Source organism: Triticum aestivum, chromosome 2A (genome assembly GCF_018294505.1).
Source record: "Triticum aestivum cultivar Chinese Spring chromosome 2A, IWGSC CS RefSeq v2.1, whole genome shotgun sequence".
NCBI lineage: Eukaryota > Viridiplantae > Streptophyta > Magnoliopsida > Poales > Poaceae > Triticum > Triticum aestivum.
This window is the reverse complement of record NC_057797.1, coordinates 138,053,844-138,078,812: the sequence shown is the minus strand read 5'-3', so window position 1 is coordinate 138,078,812 and position 24,969 is coordinate 138,053,844.

Genomic DNA, 24,969 nt, shown 5'->3' with positions numbered 1-24,969 from the left:
GACACCGCAAGATAGAACCCAAAGCTAAGAACTTCTCCCATTGCAAGAAAGATCAATCTAGGCCAAACCAAACTGATAATTCGAAGAGACTTGCAAAGATAACCAATCATACATAAAAAATTCAGAGAAGATTCAAATATTGTTCATAGATAAACTTGATCATAAACCCACAATTCATCGGTCTCAACAAACACACCGCAAAAGAAGATTACATCGAATAGATCTCCACAAGAGAGGGGAGAACTTTGTATTGAGATCCAAAAAGAGAGAAGAAGCCATCTAGCTAATAACTATGGACCCGTAGGTCTGAGGTAAACTACTCACACTTCATCGGAAAGGCTATGGTGTTGATGTAGAAGCCCTCCGTGATCGATGCCCCCTCCGATGGAGCTCCAGAACAGGCCCCAAGATGGGATCTCGTGGATACAGAAAGTTACGGTGGTGGAATTAGGGTTTTCGCTCCGTATCTGATTGTTTGGGGGTACGTAGGTATATATAGGAGGAAGAAGTACGTCGGTGGAGCAAAAGGGGGACCATGAGGGTGGAGGGTGTGCCTAGGGGGGGGTAGGCGCGCCCCCTACCTCGTGGTCTCCCTGTTGGTTGCTTGACGTAGGGTCCAAGTCTCCTGGATCATGTTCGGTGAGAAAATCACGTTCCCGAAGGTTTCATTCCGTTTGGACTCCGTTTGATCTTCCTTTTCTTCGAAACCCTAAAGTAGGCAAAAAATGCAATTCTGGGCTGGGCCTCTAGTTAGTAGGGTAGTCCCAAAAATAATATAAAAGTGTATAATAAAGCCCAATAATGTCCAAAACAGTAGATAATATAGCATGGAGCAATAAAAATTTATAGATACGTTGGAGACGTATCATCATGATGACATTCACCTGAAGATTTTCAAGGCACCTTTTGGGAACCCAGATTTTCTTAATAGGAGGATCGTTCCTGCATTTAGTGCCAACATATCTAGCAAATACTTCACCATTCTGTGTTTTGAACAGTTTATAATTGGAGTCAAATGACTCATCAGAAGAATATGAAGATTCACATGTAAAACTAGATAGAGTAGATGGATCCACTAAAGGTCCCTTTGCAGCAACCCATGTGGTTTTGGGATACTGCTCAGGTTTCTAGTAGGTCCCATCAGCATTGATTTTCCTCTTGAAGGCAATACCCTCTTTCCTAGGGTTCCTGTTGAGGATCTGCTTTTTAAGCACATCACAAAGAGCGTGATGCCCTTTGAGGCTTTTGTACATGTCTGTCATATACAATTCCTTCAGCCCTGCATCATCACTGATACTAGCAATGTCCTCAGATGAGGAATTAGTGATAGCAGAGGCAGTTGAAGAATTTGCAGCAATGGAAGTATTTGAGCATTCAGGTGAAGAATTAGCAGTTTCACGTTCAATGCACTTCAAACATGGAGGAACAAATTCATCCTGAGTAGCGCTGATCTGTTGACAAAGTGATGAATCGCGCTCCTTCTGAAGATCTTCATAACTCACTCTTAACTGCTCAAGATCTTGCTTTCTTTGAAGAAATTCATAAGAAAGCTTCTCATGATCAGATAAGAGAGTGTTATGATGACTTTGAAGGGTGCCAAACTTAGACTGAAGTCTCTGAAGACTATCAGCCAAAGCTTTTGACTGATCCATTTCTTCACCCAGCATATCATCGCTTTTATCCAGCATGTATTGAACTTTTTCCAAAGCTCTTTGTTGTTTAGTGGCAAGGGAAGAAAGTTTGACATAACTGGGTCCAAATTCATCACCAGATTCATCATCACTGGACTCAGATAAGTAGCATTCAGTTACCTTGGCACCTTTTGCCATAAGACATGGTGCAGAGGATGATGATGATCGAAGGTCATAGCCTTGTGCGATTCCATGAATTCTTCGAACCGGGTTCATGGTGAGATCGATGACCTTTATAGACCTCGGAGAGTCGGTCCCAGATGAGTTTCGCATGGCTGAGATGCATAACGTTCCTGAACTGATTTTGTGACAAGCTGGAGCAGATGATGTCCTTCGCCGTGAGGTTGAGAAGTGTGTATTTGCGAATATCATCAGCCTCCACCATCTTGCATAGGTCAGTAAGACCAATCTCAGTGACGGTCCAGAGTTCGTTGTTCATCGCCATGAGGCGCTTCTTCATCATGGCCTTCCACTTGGAATAATCATGACCGTCAAAGATGGGGCAAGTCACAGTCTTCATTCATGTGGTTGACATAACTAAAACTCCAGGCGATTAAACCAAAATCACACAGAACAAGGGAGTACCTTGCTCTGATACCAATTGAAAGTGCGTTATATCGACTAGAGGGGGTGAATAGGCAATTTTTATGAAATCTTCACTGAGGAATTTCAGGGTGAGGAAATTCCTGAGTGAAGAACTACTTGCAGCGGAATAAGTACTCGGAAGTAAACATAACAGAACATGAGCATGGTCTTCATGATGAAATGAAAAATAAGCACATAGTACAGAAAGCGTAAACACAGGATAACACAAGATGAAGACAAACAGACTGAAGAAATTGAACTGAGGAAATTGAGAAAGTCTTCAGTCAAAGTCTTCAAACAGAAATGAACAAGCTCACTACACAGAAATGAGTAAATGAAAGGGTTGAGGAAATGGAACCAGGTAGCTTGGTGAAGACAATGATTTGGTAGACCAGTTCCAACTGCTGTGACAGTTGTATGTCTGGTTAGGGCGGCTAGGTATTTAAACCTGAGGACACACAGTCCCGGACACCCAGTTCTGAACACGCAGTCTAGAACACTCAATCCTCATGATATTCCCCTTGAGCTAAGGTCAAACAGACCTCGCCCAATCACTCGCGGTAAGTCTTCAGGTGACTTCCAAACCTTCACAGACTCGGTCACTCGACGATCCACAATTTCCTCTTGGACGCTCTAGACCATGGCGCCTAACCGTATGGAAGATGCACAGTCTTCAAAGGTAACAAGCATCGGATCCACGCAGGATAAATCTCTTCAGTGATGCTCAATCACTTGGGGTTTGTAGGTGTTTGGGTTTGGGTTTTCCTCACTTGATGATTTTCACTCAAAGTCCTCGGAGGATGGGATGCTCTCAAATGACAAGTGTCAGTTTCTCTCAGAGCAGCCAACCAACTAGTGGTTGTAGGGGTGGCTATTTATAGCCTAGGGAGCAACCCGACATGATAAGACATAAATGCCCTTCAATGTTATGATCGTTAGGTGGGTAGATATTTTGGGACAGCTTGCACATAGCACAACAACGGTCGGATATTTGAGTATCAAATTCCTCAGGGCTATCATGTTCCTCACTGTGTAGGAAATCCGCACTAGCAAATTCCTAACTCCCAGTCAGAACAAATTTCTCAGAGACCAGAAGAACTTCGTCTCTGTCACTGAAGAAATTGACTGAGCTGTATGAGATTTCCAACGACTTCACTCGAAGGGATTGGTAGGTGTAGGATTTGAGTTGAGCATCACTTGGAAATTTTTTCTTAGTATTTCCTCGACCCCCTTTAACAGTACAGTGTTTCCTATGACTCAAGAAAGAGAAAATGAAACTATGAAAACAAAAGTATTCACGCTTCATGTTCCTCAGATGAATACCAAGTCTTCAGGATCATGCCAATTTCTTCACTTTCAAAGTCTTCAGAAATCCAAAGTCTTTAGTCGAAGAACTTCATTTTAGGGGTCGACTTTCTCTGTAAATATCAAACTCCTCATAGACTTATAGACCTGTGTACACTCACAAATGCATCAGTCCCTTAACCTATAAGTCTTCAATACACCAAAATCACTAAGGGGCACTAGATGCACTTACAAAGAGCTTTTCAGCAAGTCCACATACTCAACCATCATTTAGTCTTTCACAATTGCTAACACTCACGCGATATTTATGAGTATGAAGTTTTAATCGGACACAGAGAAAGATAGGGGCTTATAGTTTTGCCTCCCAACCTTTTACCTCAAGGGTAATGTCAACAATAATAGTTCATGAAAACTCACATCCAATTAGCTATATATATCTGGATCTTTCCAACACGTTGTGCTTGCTAAAGGATAAAATGTAAAAAGGAAAGGTGAAGATCATGGTGACTCTTATATAAAGTAATAGACAAGAATAAAAGATAGGCCCTTCGCAGTTGGAAGCAGAGGTTGTCATGTGCTTTTATGGTTGGATGCACAAAATCTTAATGCAAAAGAACGTCACTTTATATTGCCACTTGTGACATGGACCTTTATTATGCAGTCCGTCACTTTTATTTCTTCCACATCACAAGATCGTATAAAGCTTATTTTCTCCACACTAATAAGTCATACATATTTAGAGAGCAATTTTTATTGCTTGCAACGATGACAACTTACTTGAAGGATCTTACTCAATCCATAGGTAGATATGGTGGACTCTCATGGCAAAACTGGTTTTAAGGATATCTGGAAGCACAAGTAGTATCTCTACTTGGTGCAAAGAATTTGGCTAGCATGAGAGGGAAAGGCAAGCTCAACATGTTGGATGATCCAAGACAATATAATTTATTTCAGATGTAGGAAAACATAACCCATTACGTTGTCTTCCTTTTCCAACGTCAACTCTTTAGCATGTCATATTTCAATGAGTGCTCACAATCATAAAAGATGTCCAAGATAGTATATTTATATGTGAAAACCTCTCTTTCTTTATTACTTCCTATTAATTGCAACGATGACCAAACCTATGCTTGTCAACTCTCAACAACTTTTATTCATCATACTCTCTATATGTGAAGTCATTACTCTCCATAAGATCCATATGATCTCTTTATTTATTTTTATCTTTTATCTTTTATTTTATTCCCTCAAGATCATAGCAAGATAATCAAGCCCTTGACTCAACACTAATCTTTATTATAAATAGCTCATGGACTCGATTACATAGAAGGATCATAAAGCAAAACTCAAAATTAAATCATACTAAAACTTTATTCTACTAGATCAAGATATAACCAAAAGGATCGAACTAAGAACGATAAAGATAAAAGTGATGGTGATACGATACTGGGGCACTCCCCCAAGCTTGGCAGTTGCCAAGGGGAGTGTCGTTACCCATGTGATTATGTCTCCTTATTTGTTGGTGAAGAAGGTGTTGGTGATGATAGATAATTGCACATCGAGCGTAGGAGATCCTCCAATTTGCGGATAATGCCCTTGAGTGCGATGATATGCTCCTTCAACAAAATATTTTCACTTGTGAGATACTTGTTTTGAATGCGAGCTAACTCAATCATCTTGAAAGCTTCAATCTCCATTGGGGTAAAGAGATAGTGATGAGGTTGAAGGATGTCTTCTTCTACTAATGTCGAAACTTGATCCCCCACGGCCTTCTTGATCCCATCATCCTTGTTGATCTCTCCGGGCTCTTCTCTCTTCAGCTCTATCTTCATTAGCCAAGCATCGTTGCCCTCATTGTTGGAAGAGGAAGGAGAAGACATGATGCTTGGCCTTGACAACCCTGACAAAAAACAGCTCGAAACAAAAAACAGAGGATATTTGCATGATACGGTGGTCAAAACCTTCGGGAGATTATATAATGAATTTTTACCGACCAAAATAAGTATCGTGCAAGAAAACGGAGTCCGGAGAGCACACGAGGTGCCCACGAGGCAGGGGGCGCGCCCTCCACCCTCGTGGAAGCCTCGTGTCCTTTCCGGACTACTTCCGATTTTTCTATTTTCTTAAATATTCCAAAACGGAGAAAAATTGCCATTAGAACTGTTTTGGAGTCGGTTTACTTACCGTACCACGTACCTATTCCTTTTCAGAGTCTGAAACTTTATGGAAAGTGTCCCTTATGTATTCCTCCGGGGTTACGGTTTTAGTAACATTAGTTTCAACATTTATAGGAGATATAATGTTTGATTCTTTGACCGTTCACGACCCTCGGATTTGTGCCTTCGAAGTTGTTGATTTTTATAGCACCGGAACAATAGACCTCCTCGATGACGTAAGGACCTTCCCATTTAGAGAGGAGTTTTCCTGCAAAAAATGTTAAACGAGAGTTGTATAACAATACATAATCACGTACATTAAACTCACGTTTTTGTATCCTTTTGTCATGCCATCTTTTAACTTTTTCGTTAAACAGTTTGGCTTTCTCGTAAGCCTGGGTTCTCCATTCATCAAGTGAGGTAATGTCAAAAAGCCTCTTCTCACCGGCAAGTTTGAAGTCATAGTTGAGCTATTTAATGGCCCAATATGCCTTATGTTCTAGTTCAAGAGATAAGTGACATGCCTTTCCATAAACCATTTTATACAGAGACATACCCATAGGATTTTTGTATGCAGTTCTATAGGCCCATAATGCATCATCAAGTTTCTTGGACCAATTCTTCCTAGATCTATTAACAGTCTTTTGCAAAATTAATTTAAGCTCTCTATTACTCAAATCTACTTGACCACTAGATTGTGGGTGATAAGGAGATGCAATTCTATGATTAACATCATACTTAGCAAGCATTTTACGAAAGGCACCATGAATAAAATGTGAACCACCATCAGTCATTAAGTATCTAGGGACTCCAAACCTCAGAAAAATAACTTCTTTAAACATCGTGTTATGATCAGCACTACTAGTTGGAATAGCTTCTACCCACTTAGTAACGTAATCAACAGCAACTAAAATATGTGTATACCCATTAGAGGAAGGAAATGGTCCCATATAATCAAAGCCACAGACATGAAATGGTTCAATAACAAGTGAATAATTCATAGGCATTTCTTGACGTCTACTAATATTACCAATTCTTTGACATTCATCACAAGACAAGACAAACTTATGGGCATCCTTGAAGAGAGTAGGCCAATAAAAACTGGATTGCAATACCTTATGTGCAGTTCTATCTCCAGCGTGGTGTCCTCCATAAGCCTCGGAGTGACACTTGCATAGGATCCATTCCCGTTCATGCTCAGGTACACAACGTCTAATAACACCATCCACTCCTTCTTTATAAAGATGTGGGTCATCCCAGAAGTAATGTCTTAAATCATAGAAGAACTTTTTCTTTTGCTGGTATGCGAAACTAGGTGGTATAAACTTAGCAACAATATAATTAGCATAATCGGCATACCATGGAGCAGTACGAGAAGCATTTATGACAGCTAATTGTTCATCAAGAAAGCTATCATCAATAGGTTGTGGGTCATCAAGAACATTCTCTAGCCTAGACAAGTTGTCTGCAACGGGGTTCTCAGCTCCCTTTCTATCAATAACATGCAAATCAAATTCTTGTAGCAAGAGAACCCATCTAATAAGTCTAGGTTTAGCATCCTTCTTTTCCATAAGGTATTTAATAGCAGCGTGATCAGTGTGAACAGTTACTTTAGAATCAACTATATAAGGTCTGAACTTATCACAAGCAAATACAACTGCTAAAAATTCGTTTTCAGTAGTAGCATAATTTCTTTGGGCACTGTCTAGAGTTTTACTAGCATATTGAATACCATTTAATTTCTTATCAACTCTTTGTCCTAGAACAGCCCCTACAGCATAATCAGTAGCATCACACATGATTTCAAATGGTAAATTACAATCAGGAGGCTGAACAATAGGTGCATAAATCAAAGCTTTCTTAAGTATTTCAAATGCTTCTACACAATCATTATCAAAAAACAAAAGGAACATCTTTTTGTAAGAGATTAGTCAGAGGTCTAGAAATTTTAGAGAAGTCCTTAATGAACCTCCTATTAAAACCAGCATGACCAAGGAAACTTCTTATACCTTTAATGTCCTTAGGACACGGCATCTTTTCAATAGCATCAACTTTAGCTTTATCAACTTCAATACCTCCTTTAGAAATTTTATGCCCCAAGACAATACCTTCATTAACCATAAAGTGGCACTTCTCCCAATTCAAGACAAGATTAGTTTCTTCACATCTCAGCAAAACTCGATCAAGGTTGCTTAAGCAATCATCAAAAGAAGTTCAGTAAATAGAGAAATCATCCATGAATACCTCGATAATCTTTGCAGAAAAGTCAGAGAATATAGCAGTCATACATCTTTGAAAAGTAGCAGGTGCAATGCATAAACCAAAAGGCATACGTCTATAAGCAAAGGTACCAAAAGGGCAAGTAAAATTTGTCTTTTCTTGATCCTCTTTTGACACAGATATTTGAAAGAAACCAGAATAACCATCTGGAAAGGAAAAATGTGTATGTTTGGATAATCTTTCTAGCATTTGATCAATAAAAGGTAAAGGGTAATGATCCTTTTTAGTAGCTTTATTTAATTTGCGGAAATCAATTACCATTCTATAACATGTAACAATTCTTTGTGGGATCAATTCATCTTTATCATTAGGAACAACAGTAATACCTCCCTTCCTAGGGACACAATGGACAGGACTTACCCATTGACTATCAGCAACGGGATAAATTATACCTGCCTCCAGAAGCTTTAGTATTTCTTTTCTTACCACTTCTTTCATATTAGGATTTAACCGTCGTTGATGATCAACAACTAGTTTAGCGTCTTTCTCCAATTTTATTTTGTGCTGACATAGAGTGGGACTAATGCCCTTAAGATCATCAAGAGTGTATCCAATAGCAGCAAGGTGCTTCTTCAGAGTTTTCAATAATTTCTCCTCTTCCTTGGCTGAAAGGTTAGCACTAATAATAACAGAATATATCTTCTTTCCATCAAGATAAGCATATTTAAGAGTATCAAGTAAAGGTTTAAGCTCAAACACAGGATCACCCTTAGGTGGAGGAGGGTCCCCTAGGATTTCAACAGGCAAGTTGTGTTTCAAAATAGGTCCCTGTTTAAAGAATACTTCATCTATTTCCCTTCTTTCATTCATAAACATATCATTCTCATGGTCTAGCAAATATTGTTCTAAAGTATCATTAGGAGGCACGGCAATAGAAGCAAGACCAATAATTTCATCTTTACTAGGCAATTCTTTATCATGGGGTTGTCTATGAAATTTAGCAAAATTAAACTCATGAGACATGTCCCCTAAACCAATAGTAACAACATCCTTATTGCAGTCTATCTGGGCATTAACAGTATTCAAGAAGGGTCTACCAAATATAATGGGACAAAAGTCATGTTGTGGGGAACCAAGAACAAGAAAATCAGCAGGATATTTAACTTTCCCACACAAGAATTCAACATCTCTAACAATCCCAACAGGTGAAATAGTGTCCCTATTAGCAAGCTTAATTGTAACATCAATTTCTTCTATCTCAGCAGGTGCAATATCATGCATAATTTATTTATATAAAGAATGAGGTATTGCACTTGCACTAGCACCCATATCAAACAAGCCATGATAACAATGATCCCCTATCTTAACTGAAATAACATGCATGCCTACAACAGGTCTGTTTATATTTAGTATCGGGTCTAGCAATTCTAGCAGCTTCATCATAGAAGTAAATAACATGCCCATCAATATTATCGGCCAAGAGATCTTTAACCATAGCAATACTAGGTTCAACTTTAATTTGCTCAGAGGGTGTAGGTGTTCTAGTATTACTCTTATGAACCACATTTGAAGCTTTAGCATGATCCTTTATTCTAATAGGGAAAGGTAGTTTCTCAATATAAGCAGTAGGAACAACAGGATCAACATTATAAGTGATAGTCTTTTCTTCAACTTTAATAGGTGCAACTACTTTTACTTCAATGGGAGGATTATATTTAAACCACTTCTCCTTAGGGAGATCAACATGAGTAGCAAAGGATTCACAAAAAGAAGCTACTATCTCAGAGTCAAGTCCATATTTAGTGCTAAATTCATGGAAAGCATCAGTATCCATAAAAGATTTAACACAATCAAACTTAGGTGTTATACCTGAATCCTTACCTTCGTCGAGATCCCAATCTTCAGAGTTGCGTTTACTTCTTTCCAATAAATCCCATTTGAATTCAATAGTCTTCATCATAAAAGAACTAGTACAAGAAGTATCGAGCATGGAGCGATTACAGAGAGAAAGCCGAGCATAAATTTTTTTGAATAATCATTTCTCTTGAGAGCTCATGATTGGGGCATGAATATAACATTGACTTAAGCCCCCCCCCCCCAAGCTTGAGCGATGCTTTCTCCTTCGCGAGGCCAAAAATTATATATATATAATTATGATCACGATGAACAAGATGCATAGGATAAAACTTCTGATGAAATTCCAATTTCAATCGGTTGTAGTTCCATGATCCCATATCATCACATAGTCTAAACCATGTCAATGCCTCTCCCTTCAAAGATAAAGGGAAGACCTTCTTCTTGATAGCATCCTCGGGCATACCTGCAAGCTTAAATAATCCACAAACATCATCCACGTAGATTAGGTGCAAATCGGGATGTAATGTTCCATCTCCTGTAAAAGGATTAGCTAGCAGTTTCTCTATCATACCCGAAGGAATTTCAAAGTAAACATTTTCAGTAGGTTCAGTAGGTTGAGGAGCAACTCTTTGCTCTATTGGTCGGGGTGAAGATACCCCAAACAAGCCCCTCAAAGGATTATGTTCCATAGTAACAAGTGACAGTAAATTTCAGCACACTATATAAATTTTTCCTTACCAAAGGCGCTTCACTCCCCGACAACGGCGCCAGAAAAGAGTATTCATGACCCACAAGTGTAGGGGATCTAGCGTAGACTTTTCGATAAGTAGGAGTGTCGAACCCAACGAGGAGCAGATAGTTTTGCAAGGTATTCTCTGCAAGCACTGAAATTATCGGTAACAGATAGTTTTGTGATAAGGTAATTTGTAATGGGTAACAAGTAATAAAAGTAAATAAGGTGCAGCAAGATGGCCCAATCCTTTTTTGTAGCAAAGGACAAGCCTGTACAAACTCTTATATAAAGGAAAGCGCTCCCGAGGACACATGGGAATTATCGTCAAGCTAGTTTTCATCACGTTCATATGATTCGCGTTCGGTACTTTGATAATTTGATATGTGGGTGGACCGGTGGTTGGGTACTGCCCTTACTTGGACAAGCATCCCACTTATGATTAACCCCTATTGCAAGCATCTGCAACTACAACAGAAGTATCAAGGTAAACCTAACCATAGCATGAAACATATGGATCCAAATCAACCCCTTACGAAGCAACACATAAACTAGGGTTTAACCTTCTGTCACTCTAGCAACCCATCATCTACTTATTACTTCCCAATGCCTCCCTCTAGGCCCAAACAATGGTGAAGTGTCATGTAGTCGACGTTCACATGACACCACTAGAGGGATGACAACATACATCTTATCAAAATATCGAATGAATACCAAATTCACATGACTACTTATAGCAAGACTTCTCCCATGTCCTCAGGAACAAATGTAACTACTCACAAATCATATTCATGTTCATAATCAGAGGGGTATTAATATGCATAATGGATCTGAACATACGATCTTCCACCAAATAAACCAACTAGCATCAACTACAAGGAGTAATCAACAGTACTAGCAACCCACAGGTACCAATCTAAGGCTTTGGGACAAAGATTGTATACAAGAGATGAACTAGGGTTTGAGATGAGATGGTGCTGGTGAAGATGTTGATGGAGATTGACCCCCTCCCGATGAGAGGATCGTTGGTGATGACGATGGTGATGATTTCCCCCTCCCGGAGGGAAGTTTCCCCGGCAGAACAGCTTCGTCGGAGCCCTAGATTGGTTCCGCCTCATGGCGGAGGAGTTTCGTCCCGACAGCTTGCTTATGATTTTTTCCTCGACAAAAGACTCCATATAGTCAAAGATGGGCATCAGAGGGCCACAAGGGGGCCCACAAGGCAGGGGGTTGCGCCCAGGGGGGTAGGGCGCGCCCCCACCCTCATGGACGGTGGGTGGCCCCCCTCTGGTACTTCTTTCTGTTGGGGAACGTAGTAATTTCAAAATTTTCCTATGCACACGCAAGATCATGGTGATGCATAGCAACGAGAGAGGAGAGTGTCGTCTACGTACCCTCGTAGACCGAAAGCGTAAGCGTTAGCACAACGCGGTTAATGTAGTCGTACATCTTCACGGCCCAACCGATCAAGCACCGAAACTATGGCACCTCCTAGTTTCTAGCACACGTTCAGCTTGATGATGATCCCCGGACTCCGATCCAGCAGAATATCGAGGAAGAGTTCCGTCAGCACGACGGTGTGGTGAGGATCTTGATGTTCTACCGTCGCAGGGCTTCGCCTAAGCACCGCTACAATATTATCGAGGATTATGGTGGAGGGGGGCACCACACACGGCTAAGAGATCAATGATCAATTGTTGTGTCTATGGGGTGCCCCCTTGCCCCCGTATATAAAGGAGCAAGGGGGAGGAGGTGCGGCCAGGCAAGGGGCGCGCCAAGAGGAGTCCTACTCCCACCGGGAGTAGGACTCCCCCCTTTTCCATGTTGGACTAGGACTTGGGGGGAAGGAGAGAAAGAGGGGAAAGGAAAGGGGGGGGGGCGCCGCCCCCCACCTTGTCCAATTCCGACTTGGGGGGAGGGGCGCGCGGCTGCCCCTTGGCCTCCTCTCTACTTCCTCCACTAGTCCCATTAAGGCCCATTAGGTTACCGGGGGTCCCAGTAACCTCCCGGTACTCCGGTAAAATGCCGATTTCACCCGGAACACTTCCGATGTCCAAACATAGGCTTCCAATATATCAATCTTTATGTCTCGACCATTTCGAGACTCCTCGTCATGTCCGTGATCACATCCGGGACTCCGAACAACCTTCGGTACATCAAAACATATAAACTCACAATGAAATTGTCATCGTAACGTTAAGCGTGCGGACCCTACGGGTTCGAGAACAATGTAGACATGACCGATACACGTCTCCGGTCAATAACCAATAGCGGAACCTGGATGCTCATATTGGCTCCTACATATTCTACGAAAATATTTATCGGTCAGACCGCATGACAACATACGTTGTTCCCTTTGTCATCGGTATGTTACTTGCCCGAGATTCGATCGTCGGTATCTTAATACCTAGTACAATCTCGTTACCGGCAAGTCTCTTTACTCGTTCTGTAATACATCATCCCGCAACTAACTCATTAGCTGCAATGCTTGCAAGGCTTTAAGTGATGTGCATTATCGAGAGGGCCCAGAGATACCTCTCCGACAATCGGAGTGACAAATCCTAATCTCGAAATACGCCAACCCAACAAGTACCTTCGGAGACACCTGTAGAGCACCTTTATAATCACCTAGTTATGTTGTGATGTTTGGTAGCACACAAAGTGTTCCTCCGGTAAACGGCAGTTGCATAATCTCATAGTCATAGGAACATGTATAAGTCATGAAGAAAGCAATAGCAACAAACTAAACGATCAAGTGCTATGCTAACGGAATGGGTCAAGTCAATCACATCATTCTCCTAATGATGTGATCCCGTTAATCAAATGATAACTCATGTCTATGGTTAGGAAACATAACCATCTTTGATCAATGAGCTAGTCAATTAGAGGCATACTAGTGACACTCTGTTTGTCTATGTATTCACACATGTATTATGTTTCCGGTTAATACAATTCTAGCATGAATAATAAACATTTATCATGATACAAGGAAATAAATAATAACTTTATTATTGCCTCTAGGGCATATTTCCTTCAGTCTCCCACTTGCACTAGAGTCAATAATCTAGATTACACAATAATGATTCTAACACCCATGGAGCCTTGGTGTTGATCATGTTTTGCTCGTGGAAGAGGCTTAGTTAGCGGGTCTGCAACATTCAGATCCGTATGTATCTTGCAAATTTCTATGTCTCCCACTTGGACTAAATCCCGAATGGAATTGAAGCATCTCTTGATGTGCTTGGTACTCTTGTGAAATCTGGATTCCTTTACCAAGGCAATTGCACCAGTATTGTCACAAAAGATTTTCATTGGACCCGATGCACTAGGTATGACACCTAGATCGGATATGAACTCATTTATCCAGACTCCTTCATTTGCTGCTTCTGAAGCAGCTATGTACTCCGCTTCACATGTAGATCCCGCCACGATGCTTTGTTTAGAACTGCACCAACTAACAGCTGCACCGTTTAATGTAAACACGTATCCGGTTTGCGATTTAGAATCGTCCGGATCAGTGTCAAAGCTTGCATCAACGTAACCATTTACGATGAGCTCTTTGTCACCTCCATATACGATAAACATATCCTTAGTTATTTTCAGGTACTTCAGGATGTTCTTGACCGCTCTCCAGTGATCCACTCTTGGATAACTTTGGTACCTCCCTGCTAGACTTATAGCAAGGCACACATCGGGTCTGGTACACAGCATTGCATACATGATAGAGCCTACGGCTGAAGCATAGGGAACATCTTTCATTTTCTCTCTATCTTCTGTAGTGGTCGGACATTGAGTCTTACTCAACTTCACACCTTGTAACACAGGCAAGAACCCTTTCTTTGCTTGATCCATTTTGAACTTCTTCAAAACTTTGTCAAGGTATGTGCTTTGTGAAAGTCCAATTAAGCGTCTTGATCTATCTCTATAGATCTTAATGCCCAATATGTAAGCAGCTTCACCGAGGTCTTTCATTGAAAAACTTTTATTCAAGTATCCCTTTATGCTATCCAGAAATTCTATATTATTTCCAATCAATAATATGTCATCCACATATAATATCAGAAATGCTACAGAGCTCCCACTCACTTTCTTGTAAATACAGGCTTCTCTAAAAGTCTGTATAAAACCAAATGCTTTGATCAACTATCAAAGCGTTTATTCCAACTCCGAGAGGCTTGCACCAGTCCATAAATGGATCGCTAGAGCTTGCACACTTTGTTAGCTCCCTTTGGATCGACAAAACCTTCTGGTTGCATCATATACAACTCTTCTTCCAGAAATCCATTCAGGAATGCAGTTTTGACATCCATTTGCCAAATTTCATAATCATAAAATGCGGCAATTGCTAACATGATTCGGACAGACTTAAGCATCGCTACGGGTGAGAAGGTCGCACCGTAGTCATTCCCTTGAACTTGTCGAAAACCTTTCGCAACAAGTCGAGCTTTATAGACAGTAACATTACCGTCAGCGTCAGTCTTCTTCTTGAAGATTCATTTATTCTCAATTGCTTGCCGATCAACGGGCAAGTCAACCAAAGTCCACACTTTGTTCTCATACATGGATCCCATCTCAGATTTCATGGCTTCCAGCCATTTTGCGGAATCTGGGCTCACCATCGCTTCTTCATAGTTCGTAGGTTCATCATGATCTAGTAGCATGACTTCCAGAACAGGATTACCGTACCACTCTGGTGCGGATCTTACTCTGGTTGATCTACGAGGTTCGGTAGTAACTTGATCTGAAGTTTCATGATCATTATCATTAGCTTCCTCACTAATTGGTGTAGGTGTCACAGAAACTGGTTTCTGTGATGTACTACTTTCCAATAAGGGAGCAGGTATAGATACCTCATCAAGTTCTACTTTTCTCCCACTCACTTCTTTCGAGAGAAACTCATTCTCTAGAAAAACTCTGAATTTAGCAACAAAAGTCTTGCCTTAGGATCTGTGATAGAAGGTGTACCCAACAGTCTCCTTTGGGTATCCTATGAAGACACATTTCTCCGATTTGGGTTCGAGCTTATCAGGTTGAAGCTTTTTCACATAAGCATCGTAGCCCCAAACTTTCAGAAATGACAACTTTGGTTTCTTGCCAAACCACAGTTCATAAGGCGTCATCTCAACGGATTTCGATGGTGTCCTATTTAATGTGAATGCAGCCGTCTCTAAAGCATAACCCCAAAACGATAGTGGTAAATCAGTAAGAGACATCATAGATCGCACCATATCTAATAAAGTACGATTACGATGTTTGAACACACCATTACGCTCTGGTGTTCCGGGTGGCGTGAGTTGCGAAACTATTCCGCATTGTTTCAAATGTAGACCAAACTCGTAACTCAAATATTCTCCTCCATGATCAGATCATAGAAACTTTATTTTCTTGTTACGATGATTTTCAACTTCACTCTGAAATTCTTTGAACTTTTCAAATGTTTCAGACTTATGTTTCATTAAGTAGATATACCCATATCTGCTGAAATCATCTGTGAAGGTGAGAAAATAATGATATCTGTCACGAGCCTCAACATTCATTGGACCACATACATCTGTATGTATGATTTCCAACAAATCTGTTGCTCTCTCCATAGTACCGAAGAACAGCGTTTTAGTCATCTTACCCATGAGGCATGGTTCGCAAGTACCAAGTGATTCATAATCAAGTGGTTCCAAAAGTCCATCAGTATGGAGTTTCTTCATGCGCTTTACACCGATATGACCTAAATGGCAGTGCCACAAATAAGTTGCACTATCATTATCAACTCTGCATCTTTTGATTTCAACATTATGAATATGTGTATCACTACTATCGAGATTCATCAAAAATAGACCACTCTTCAAGGGTGCATGACCATAAAAGATATTACTCATATAAATAGAACAACCATTATTCTCTGATTTAAATGAATAACCGTCTTGCATCAAACAAGATCCAGATATAATGTTCATGCTCAACGCTGGCACCAAATAACAATTATTTAGGTCTAATACTAATCCCGAAGGTAGATGTAGAGGTAGCGTGTTGACCGCGATCACATCGACTTTGGAACCATTTCCCACGCGCATCGTCACCTCGTCCTTAGCCAATCTTCGCTGAATCCGTAGCCCCTGTTTTGAGTTGCAAATGTTAGCAACAGAACCAGTATCAAATACCCAGGTGCTACTGCGAGCATTAGTAAGGTACACATCAATAACATGTATATCACATATACCTTTGTTCACTTTGCCATCCTTCTTATCCGCCAAATACTTGGGGCAGTTCCGCTTCCAGTGACCAGTCTACTTGCAGTAGAAGCACTCAATATCAGGCTTAGGTCCAAACTTGGGTTTCTTCTCCTAAGCAGCAACTTGTTTGTTGTTCTTCTTGAAGTTCCCTTTCTTCTTCCCTTTGCCATTTTTCTTGAAACTGGTGGTCTTATTGACCATCAACACTTGATGCTCCTTCTTGATTTCTACCTCCGCGGCTTTTAGCATCGCGAAGAGCTCAGGAATAGTTTTATTCATCCCTTGTATATTATAGTTCATCACGAAGCTTTTGTAGCTTGGTGGCAGTGATTGAAGAACTCTGTCAATGACATTATCAACAGGAAGATTAACCCCCAGTTGAGTCAATTGATTATGATACCCAGACATTTTGAGTATATGTTCACTCACAGAACTATTCTCCTCCATCTTGCAGCTATAGAACTTATTGGAGACTTCATATCTCTCAATCCGGGCATTTGCTTGAAATATTAACTTCAACTCCTGGAACATCTCATATGCTCCATGACGTTCAAAACGTCGTTGAAGACCCGGTTCTAAGTCGTAAAGCATGGCACACTGAACTATCGAGTAGTCATCAGCTTTGCTCTGCCAGACATTCATAACATCTGGTGTTGCTCCTGCAGCAGGCTTGGCACTTAGCGGTGCTTCCAGGACATAATTCTTCTGTGCAGCAATGAGGATAATCCTCAAGTTACGGACCCAGTCCGTGTAATTGCTACCATCATCTTTCAACTTTGCTTTCTCAAGGAACGCATTAAAATTCAACGGAACAATAGCATGAGCCATCTATCTACAATCAAACATAGACAAGCAAGATACTATCAGGTACTAAGTTCATGATAAATTTAAGTTCAATTAATCATATTACTTAAGAACTCCCACTTAGAAAGATATCCCTCTAATCCTCTAAGTGATCACGTGATCCAAATCAACTAAACCATGTCTGATCATCACGTGAGATGGAGTAGTATCAATGGTGAACATCAATATGTTAATCATATCTACTATATGATTCACGCTTGACCTTTCGGTCTCCGTGTTTCGAGGCCATATCTGTTATATGCTAGGCTCGTCAAGTTTAACCTAATTATTCCGTGTGTGCAACTGTTTTGCACCCGTTGTATTTGAACATAGAGCCTATCAAACCCGATCATCACGTGGTGTCTCAGCACGAAGAACTTTTGCAACGGTGCATACTCAGGGAGAACACTTATACTTTGATAATTTAGTGAGGGGTCATCTTATAATGCTACCGTCAATCAAAGCAAGATAAGATGCATAAACGATAAACATCACATGCAATCAATATAAGTGATATGGTATGGCCATCATCATCTTGTACTTGTGATCTCCATCTTCGAAGTACCGTCATGATCACCATTGTCACCGGCGCGACACCTTGATCTCCATCGTAGCATCGTTGTCGTCTCGCCAATCTTATGCTTCCACGACTATCGCTACCGCTTAGTGATAAAGTAAAGCATTACAGCGCGATTGCATTGCATACAATAAAGCGACAACCATATGGCTCCTGCCAGTTGCCGATAACTCAGTTACAAAACATGATCATCTCATACCATAAAATTTAGCATCATGTCTTGACCATATCACATCACAACATGCCCTGCAAAAACAAGTTAGACGTCCTCTACTTTGTTGTTGCAAGTTTTACGTGGCTGCTACGGGCTTAGCAAGAACCGTTCTTACCTGCGCATCAAAACCACAACGATAGTTTGTCAAATTGGTGTTGTTTTAACCTTCGCAAGGACCGGGCGTAGCCACACTTGGTTCAACTAAAGTTGGAGAAACTGACACCCGCCAGCCACCTGTGTGCAAAGCACGTCAGTAGAACCAGTCTCGCGTAAGCGTACGTGTAATGTCGGTCCGGGCCGCTTCATCCAACAATACCGCCGAACCAAAGTATGACATGCTGGTAAGCAGTATGACTTATATCGCCCACAACTCACTTGTGTTGTACTCGTGCACAACATCAACGCATAAAACCTAGGCTCGGATGCCACTGTTGGGGAACGTAGTAATTTAAAAAATTTCCTACACACACGCAAGATCATGGTGATGCATAGCAACGAGAGAGGAGAGTGTTGTCTACGTACCCTTGTAGACCGAAAGCAGAAGCGTTAGCACAACGCGGTTGATGTAGTCGTACGTCTTCACGGCCCGACTGCTCAAGCACCGAAACTATGGCACCTCTGAGTTCTAGCACACGTTCAGCTCGATGACGATCCCCAAACTCCGATCCAGCAGAATGTCGGGGAAGAATTTCGTCAGCACGACGGCGTGGTGACGATCTTGATGTTCTACCGTCGCAGGGTTTCGCCTAAGCACCGCTACAATATTATCGAGGATTATGGTGGAGGGGCGCACCGCACACGGCTAAGAGATCAATGATCAATTGTTGTATCTATGGGGTGCCCCCTTGCCCCCGTATATAAAGGAGCAAGGGGGAGGAGGTGCGGCCAGGAAAGGGGCGCGCCAGGAGGAGTCCTACTCCCACCGAGAGTAGGACTCCCCCCTTTTCCATGTTGGACTAGGACTTGGGGGGAGGACAGAAAGAGGGGAAAGGAAAGGGGGGCGCCGCCCCCCCCCCCCCCTCCTTGTCCAATTTGGACTTGGGGGGAGAGGCGCGCAACTGCCCCTTGGCCTCCTCTCTACTTCCTCCACTAGGCCCATTAAGGCCCATTAGGTTACCGGGGGTTCTGGTAACCTCCCGGTACTCCGGTAAAATGTCGATTTCATCCGGAACACTTCCGATGTCCAAACATAGGCTTCCAATATATCAATCTTTATGTCTCGACCATTTCGAGACTCCTCGTCATGTCCGTGATCACATCCGGGACTCCGAACAACCTTCGGTACATCAAAACATATAAACTCATAATGAAACTGTCATCGTAACGTTAAGCGTGCGAACCCTACGGGTTCGAGAACAATGTAGACATGACCGAGACACGTCTCTGGTCAATAACCAATAGCGGAACCTGGATGCTCATATTGGCTCCTACATATTCTACGAAGATCTTTATCGGTCAGACCGCATAACAACATACGTTGTTCCCTTTGTCATCAGTATGTTACTTGCCCGAGATTCGATCGTTGGTATCTTAATACCTAGTTCAATCTCATTACCGGCAAGTCTCTTTACTCGTTTGTAATACATCATCCCGCAACTAACTCATTAGCTGCAATGCTTGCAAGGCTTTAAGTGATGTGCATTACCGAGAGGGCCCAGAGATACCTCTCCGACAATCGAAGTGACAAATCCTAATCTCGAAATACGCCAACCCAACAAGTACCTTTGGAGACACCTGTAGAGCACCTTTATAATCACCCAGTTACATTGTGATGTTTGGTAGCACACAAAGTGTTCCTCCGGTAAACGTGAGTTGCATAATCTCATAGTCATAGGAACATGTATAAGTCATGAAGAAAGCAATAGCAACAAACTAAACGATCAAGTGCTATGCTAACAGAATGGGTCAAGTCAATCACATCATTCTCCTAATGATGTGATCCCGTTAATCAAATGACAACTCATGTCTATGGTTAGGAAACATAATCATCTTTGATCAACGAGCTAGTCAAGTAGAGGCATACTAGTGACACTCTGTTTGTCTATGTATTCACACATGTATTATGTTTCCGGTTAATACAATTCTAGCATGAATAATAAACATTTATCATGATACAAGGAAATAAATAATAACTTTATTATTGCCTCTAGGGCATATTTCCTTCACTTTCGCCTAATATTTTTTTTTATATTCTGAAACATGCTCATGTGAAGTATCACGACTTTTGGAGATGTGCAGAATAGGTCTCTAATATTTGCTCCTTTTCCAGCCTAGAATTCCGGCTGCCGGCATTCCCCCTCTTCATGTAAACCTTGTAAAATAAGAGAGAATAGGCATAAGTATTGTGACATAATGTGTAATAACAACCCATAATGCAATAAATATCGATATAAAAGCATGATGCAAAATGGACGTATCAACTGCCAAAATGTTTGGCGTGATTTCACCAGCCGAGATGCCCTCTCGATCCACCAATCCACCTGAAAAACAATCGTTCTTCCGTCCCCAATGGCGCATGCAGCCGAAAGCGCAAACAATGCTTGTCGCCTCCTTTTTTTAGGGTAACTAGGGAATTTATTCAAAATTCAAAGCCGGAGCAATACAAGCAATGTCTGGCAAGGTCCCTAGCCACAAACAGCGACTAGAGGGAAACGCTGAAGCCGCCTTAGAAATGGCGTGAGCTTCCAAATTTGCTCCCCTACACTCATAACGAAAACTAATCTTTACAAAGTCAATCATGGACTCCTTTATTTCATCTATAACCAAAGCGTATGAAGATAGTGTACTCCCTTTTATATCCGTCACCACTTGCATGCAGTCCGAAGCTATCATCGCATGTGTGACGTTTATATCTCTCGCCAGAGCAAGCGCCTCGCTGCATGCATGTGCTTCAAGGCTCGCTACATCCACCAAGCCATCAATGGTGATAGCTGACGCGCCAAGATAGTTGCCATCTTTGTCCCTGCAGATCGCTGCGGCCGCCCCTGTCCTGCCATTGCGAGATATGGCCCCATCAACATTAATCTTTACTTCATCATTACCTGGTGCACTCCACCTATGAACTCGTTTCTCTGGAATTGTAGTATTGGTGGCTGGCTTCATAACTGTGGCTATGTTCAGGTCCTCCAAATAACGGTTTATGAAGCTCAAAGTAGACAAAGGGCTTTGAAATTCATCATCATGTATGGCTCTTCTCCTCGCCCCCTGGGTAACCTGAACTTGCATGTCGTGCCACGGTCTTTCAGGACCCATCCGTGCAAACCAGGCCCATCGCACCTAAGTGCCACATTAAGGAGAAAAAAGTTGTGGATCCCGAGTCCACCTAATTCCTTGGGCCGACACCCCATATCACATGCCACTTCGGCCTTCTCTTTGGCTTCTCTAAACCAGAACAATTATCTTTTATGGATGTTTATTTTATGATCTGACATTTGTTCATAAGCTAAATTAGTACTTGCGCATGTTTGATCAGTTATCCACACAACACATTTCCCTGGGCCCGCCAGCAATCCTTCCTTTTTTTCTTTGGTTATCTTCTTCCTCTCGCCCTTCCTTCCTCTTTCCTGCATGCCTCTCTCCCTTCGTCCTTATCTCTCTCTTTTCCCCTTCTTCCCTGTTGTTCCCTTCCACCTCCTGCGTACTAGGCCCGCAGCCACTAATACGTCCATTTTGCATCATGCTTTTATATTGATATTTGTTGCATTATGGGCTATTATTACACATTATATCACAATACTTATGCCTATTCTCTCTTATTTTATAAGGTTTACATGAAGAGGGAGAATGCCGGCAGCTAGAATTCTGGACTAGAAAAGGAGCAAATATTAGAGACCTATTCTGCACAACTCCAAAAGTCCTGAAACTTCATGGAGCTTATTTTTGGAATATATAAAAAATATTGGACGAAGAAAGTACCAGAGGGGGGCCACCAGCCAGCCATAAGGGTGGAGGGCGCGCCCCGACCTTGTGGGCCCCCGGCAGGCCTCTGGTGCCCATCTTTGGATATATGGTGTGTTTTGACCTGGAAAAAATCAAGAAGGAAGTTTTTGGGACAAAGCGCCTCCGTCTCGAGGCAGAACTTGGGCAGAACCAATCTAGAGCTCCGGTGGAGCTGTTCTACCAGGGAAACATCCCTCCGCGAGGGGGAAATCGTCGCCATCATCATCACCATCGATCCTCTCATCGAGAGGGGGTCAATCTCCATCAACATCTTCACCAGCACCATCTCCTCTCAAACCCTAGTTCATCTCTTGTATTCGATCTTGGTCCCAAAACCTCAGATTGGTACCTGTGGATTGCTAGTAGTGTTGATTACTCCTTGTAGTTGATGCTAGTTGGTTTATCCGGTGGAAGATTATATTTTCAGATCCTTAATGATAATTAATACTCCTCTGATTATGATTATTAATATGCTTTGTGAGTAGTTATGTTTGTTCCTGAGGACATGAGAGAAGTATTGTTATAAGTAATCATGTGAATTTGGTATTCGTTCGATATTTTGATGAGATGTATGTTGTCTCTCCTCTAGTGGTGTTATGTGAACGTCGACTACATGACACTTCACCATTATTCGGGCCTAGGGGATAGGGGAAGGCATTGGGAAGTAATAAGTAGATGATGGGTTGCTAGAGTGACAGAAGGTTAAACTCTAGTTTATCTGTTGCTTTGTAAGGGGCTGATTTGGATCCATATGTTTCATGCTATGGTTAGGTTTACTTTAATACTTCTCTCGTAGTTGCGGATGCTTGCGAGGGGGGAGGGTTAATCATAAGTGGGAGGCTTGTCCAAGGAAGGGTAGCACCCAAACACCGGTCCACCCACATATCAAATTATCAAAGTAACGAACGTGAATCATATGAGCATGATGAAAACTAACTTGACAACAATTCCCATGTGTCCTCGGAAGCGCTTTGCTTTATATAAGAGTTTGTCCAGGCTTGTCCTTTGCTACAAAAAGGATTGGACCACCTTGCTGCACCTTGTTTACTTTTGTTACTTGTTACCCGTTATGAATTATCTTATCACAAAACTATCTGTTACTGATAATTTCAGTGCTTGCAGAGAATACCTTGCTTAAAACCACTTGTCATTTCCTTCTGCTCCTCGTTGGGTTCGACACTCTTACTTATTGAAAGGACTACGATAGATCCCCTATACTTATGGGTCATCAGCCACCCAGTGCCGCAAACCTCCACCCATTGAAGCTGCCACGGCTGTCATCGGGGTGCTGCAAGGGTGGAGACCACACGGGGGATGCTCCAACGCTGCCTAGGACAGGCGACAGGACCTAGCTACATTGTTTTGCTATGACCAGCAAGGTATTTTTCTGGAACCAGCAACATCAATTGTTGGAACCGGGGAGCTAGCATGGGGAGGGGGCATGAGAGCTACAACCTCCAACGCCGGGAGCTGCAACCACCCGCAAAATATGCTACTACCGGCAACCAAAAAAGTTACGACCGGCGAACTGATTTGTTACAACCATCGAACATGAAGCCGCAACTCGTCTTTGAGAAAGCTACTACAGGCAATGAAAAAAGCTACTTGTAGGATCGAAAGTATGTCTAGAGGGGGGTGATTAGACTACTTGACCAAATAAAAATCTAGCCTTTTCCCAATTTTAGTTCTTGGCAGATTTTAGCTATCTTAGCACAAGTCAAGCAATCTCCACACAATTCAAGCAAGCATGCAAAAGAGTATATGAGCAGCGGAAAGTAAAGCATGCAACTTGCAAGAATGTAAAGAGAAGGGTTTGGAGGATTCAAACACAATTGGAGACACGGATGTTTTTGTCGTGGTTTCGATAGGTGGTGCTATCGTACATCCATGTTGATGGAGACTTCAACCCACGGAGGGTAACGGTTGCGCGAGTCCATGGAGGGCTCCACCCACGAAGGGTCCACGAAGAAGCAACCTTGTCTATTCCATCACGGTCGTCGCCCATGAAGGACTTGCCTCACTAGCGGTAGATCTTCACGAAGTAGGCGATCGCCTTGCCCTTACAAACTCCTTGGTTCAACTCCACAATTTTGTCGGAGGCTCCCAAGTGACACCTAGCCAATCTAGGAGACACCACTCTCCAAGAAGTAACAAATGGTGTGTTGATGATGAACTCCTTGCTCTTGTGCTTCAAATGATAGTCTCCCCAACACTCAACTCTCTCTCACACAAGAATTGGATTTGGTGGAAAGAAGATTTGAGTGGAAAGCAACTTGGGGAAGGCTAGAGATCAAGATTCATATGGTTGGAATGGAATATCTTGACCTCAACACAAGTGTAGGTGGTTCTCTCTCAGAAAATGTGTATTGGAAGTGTAGGTATGTTCTGATGGCTCTCTCCACGAATGAAGAGTGGGTGGAGGGGTATATATAGCCTCCACACAAAATCTAACTGTTACACACAATTTTCCAAACTCCGTGGGACCGAATGGTTAAACTCGGTCGGACCGATTCAGCAAACCTAGTGACCGTTAGGATTTTCGGTGGGACTGGGATGCAACTCGGTAGGACAGATATGGTTAGGGTTAGGGCATAACATAATCTCGGTGTGAACGGTTACACAAAC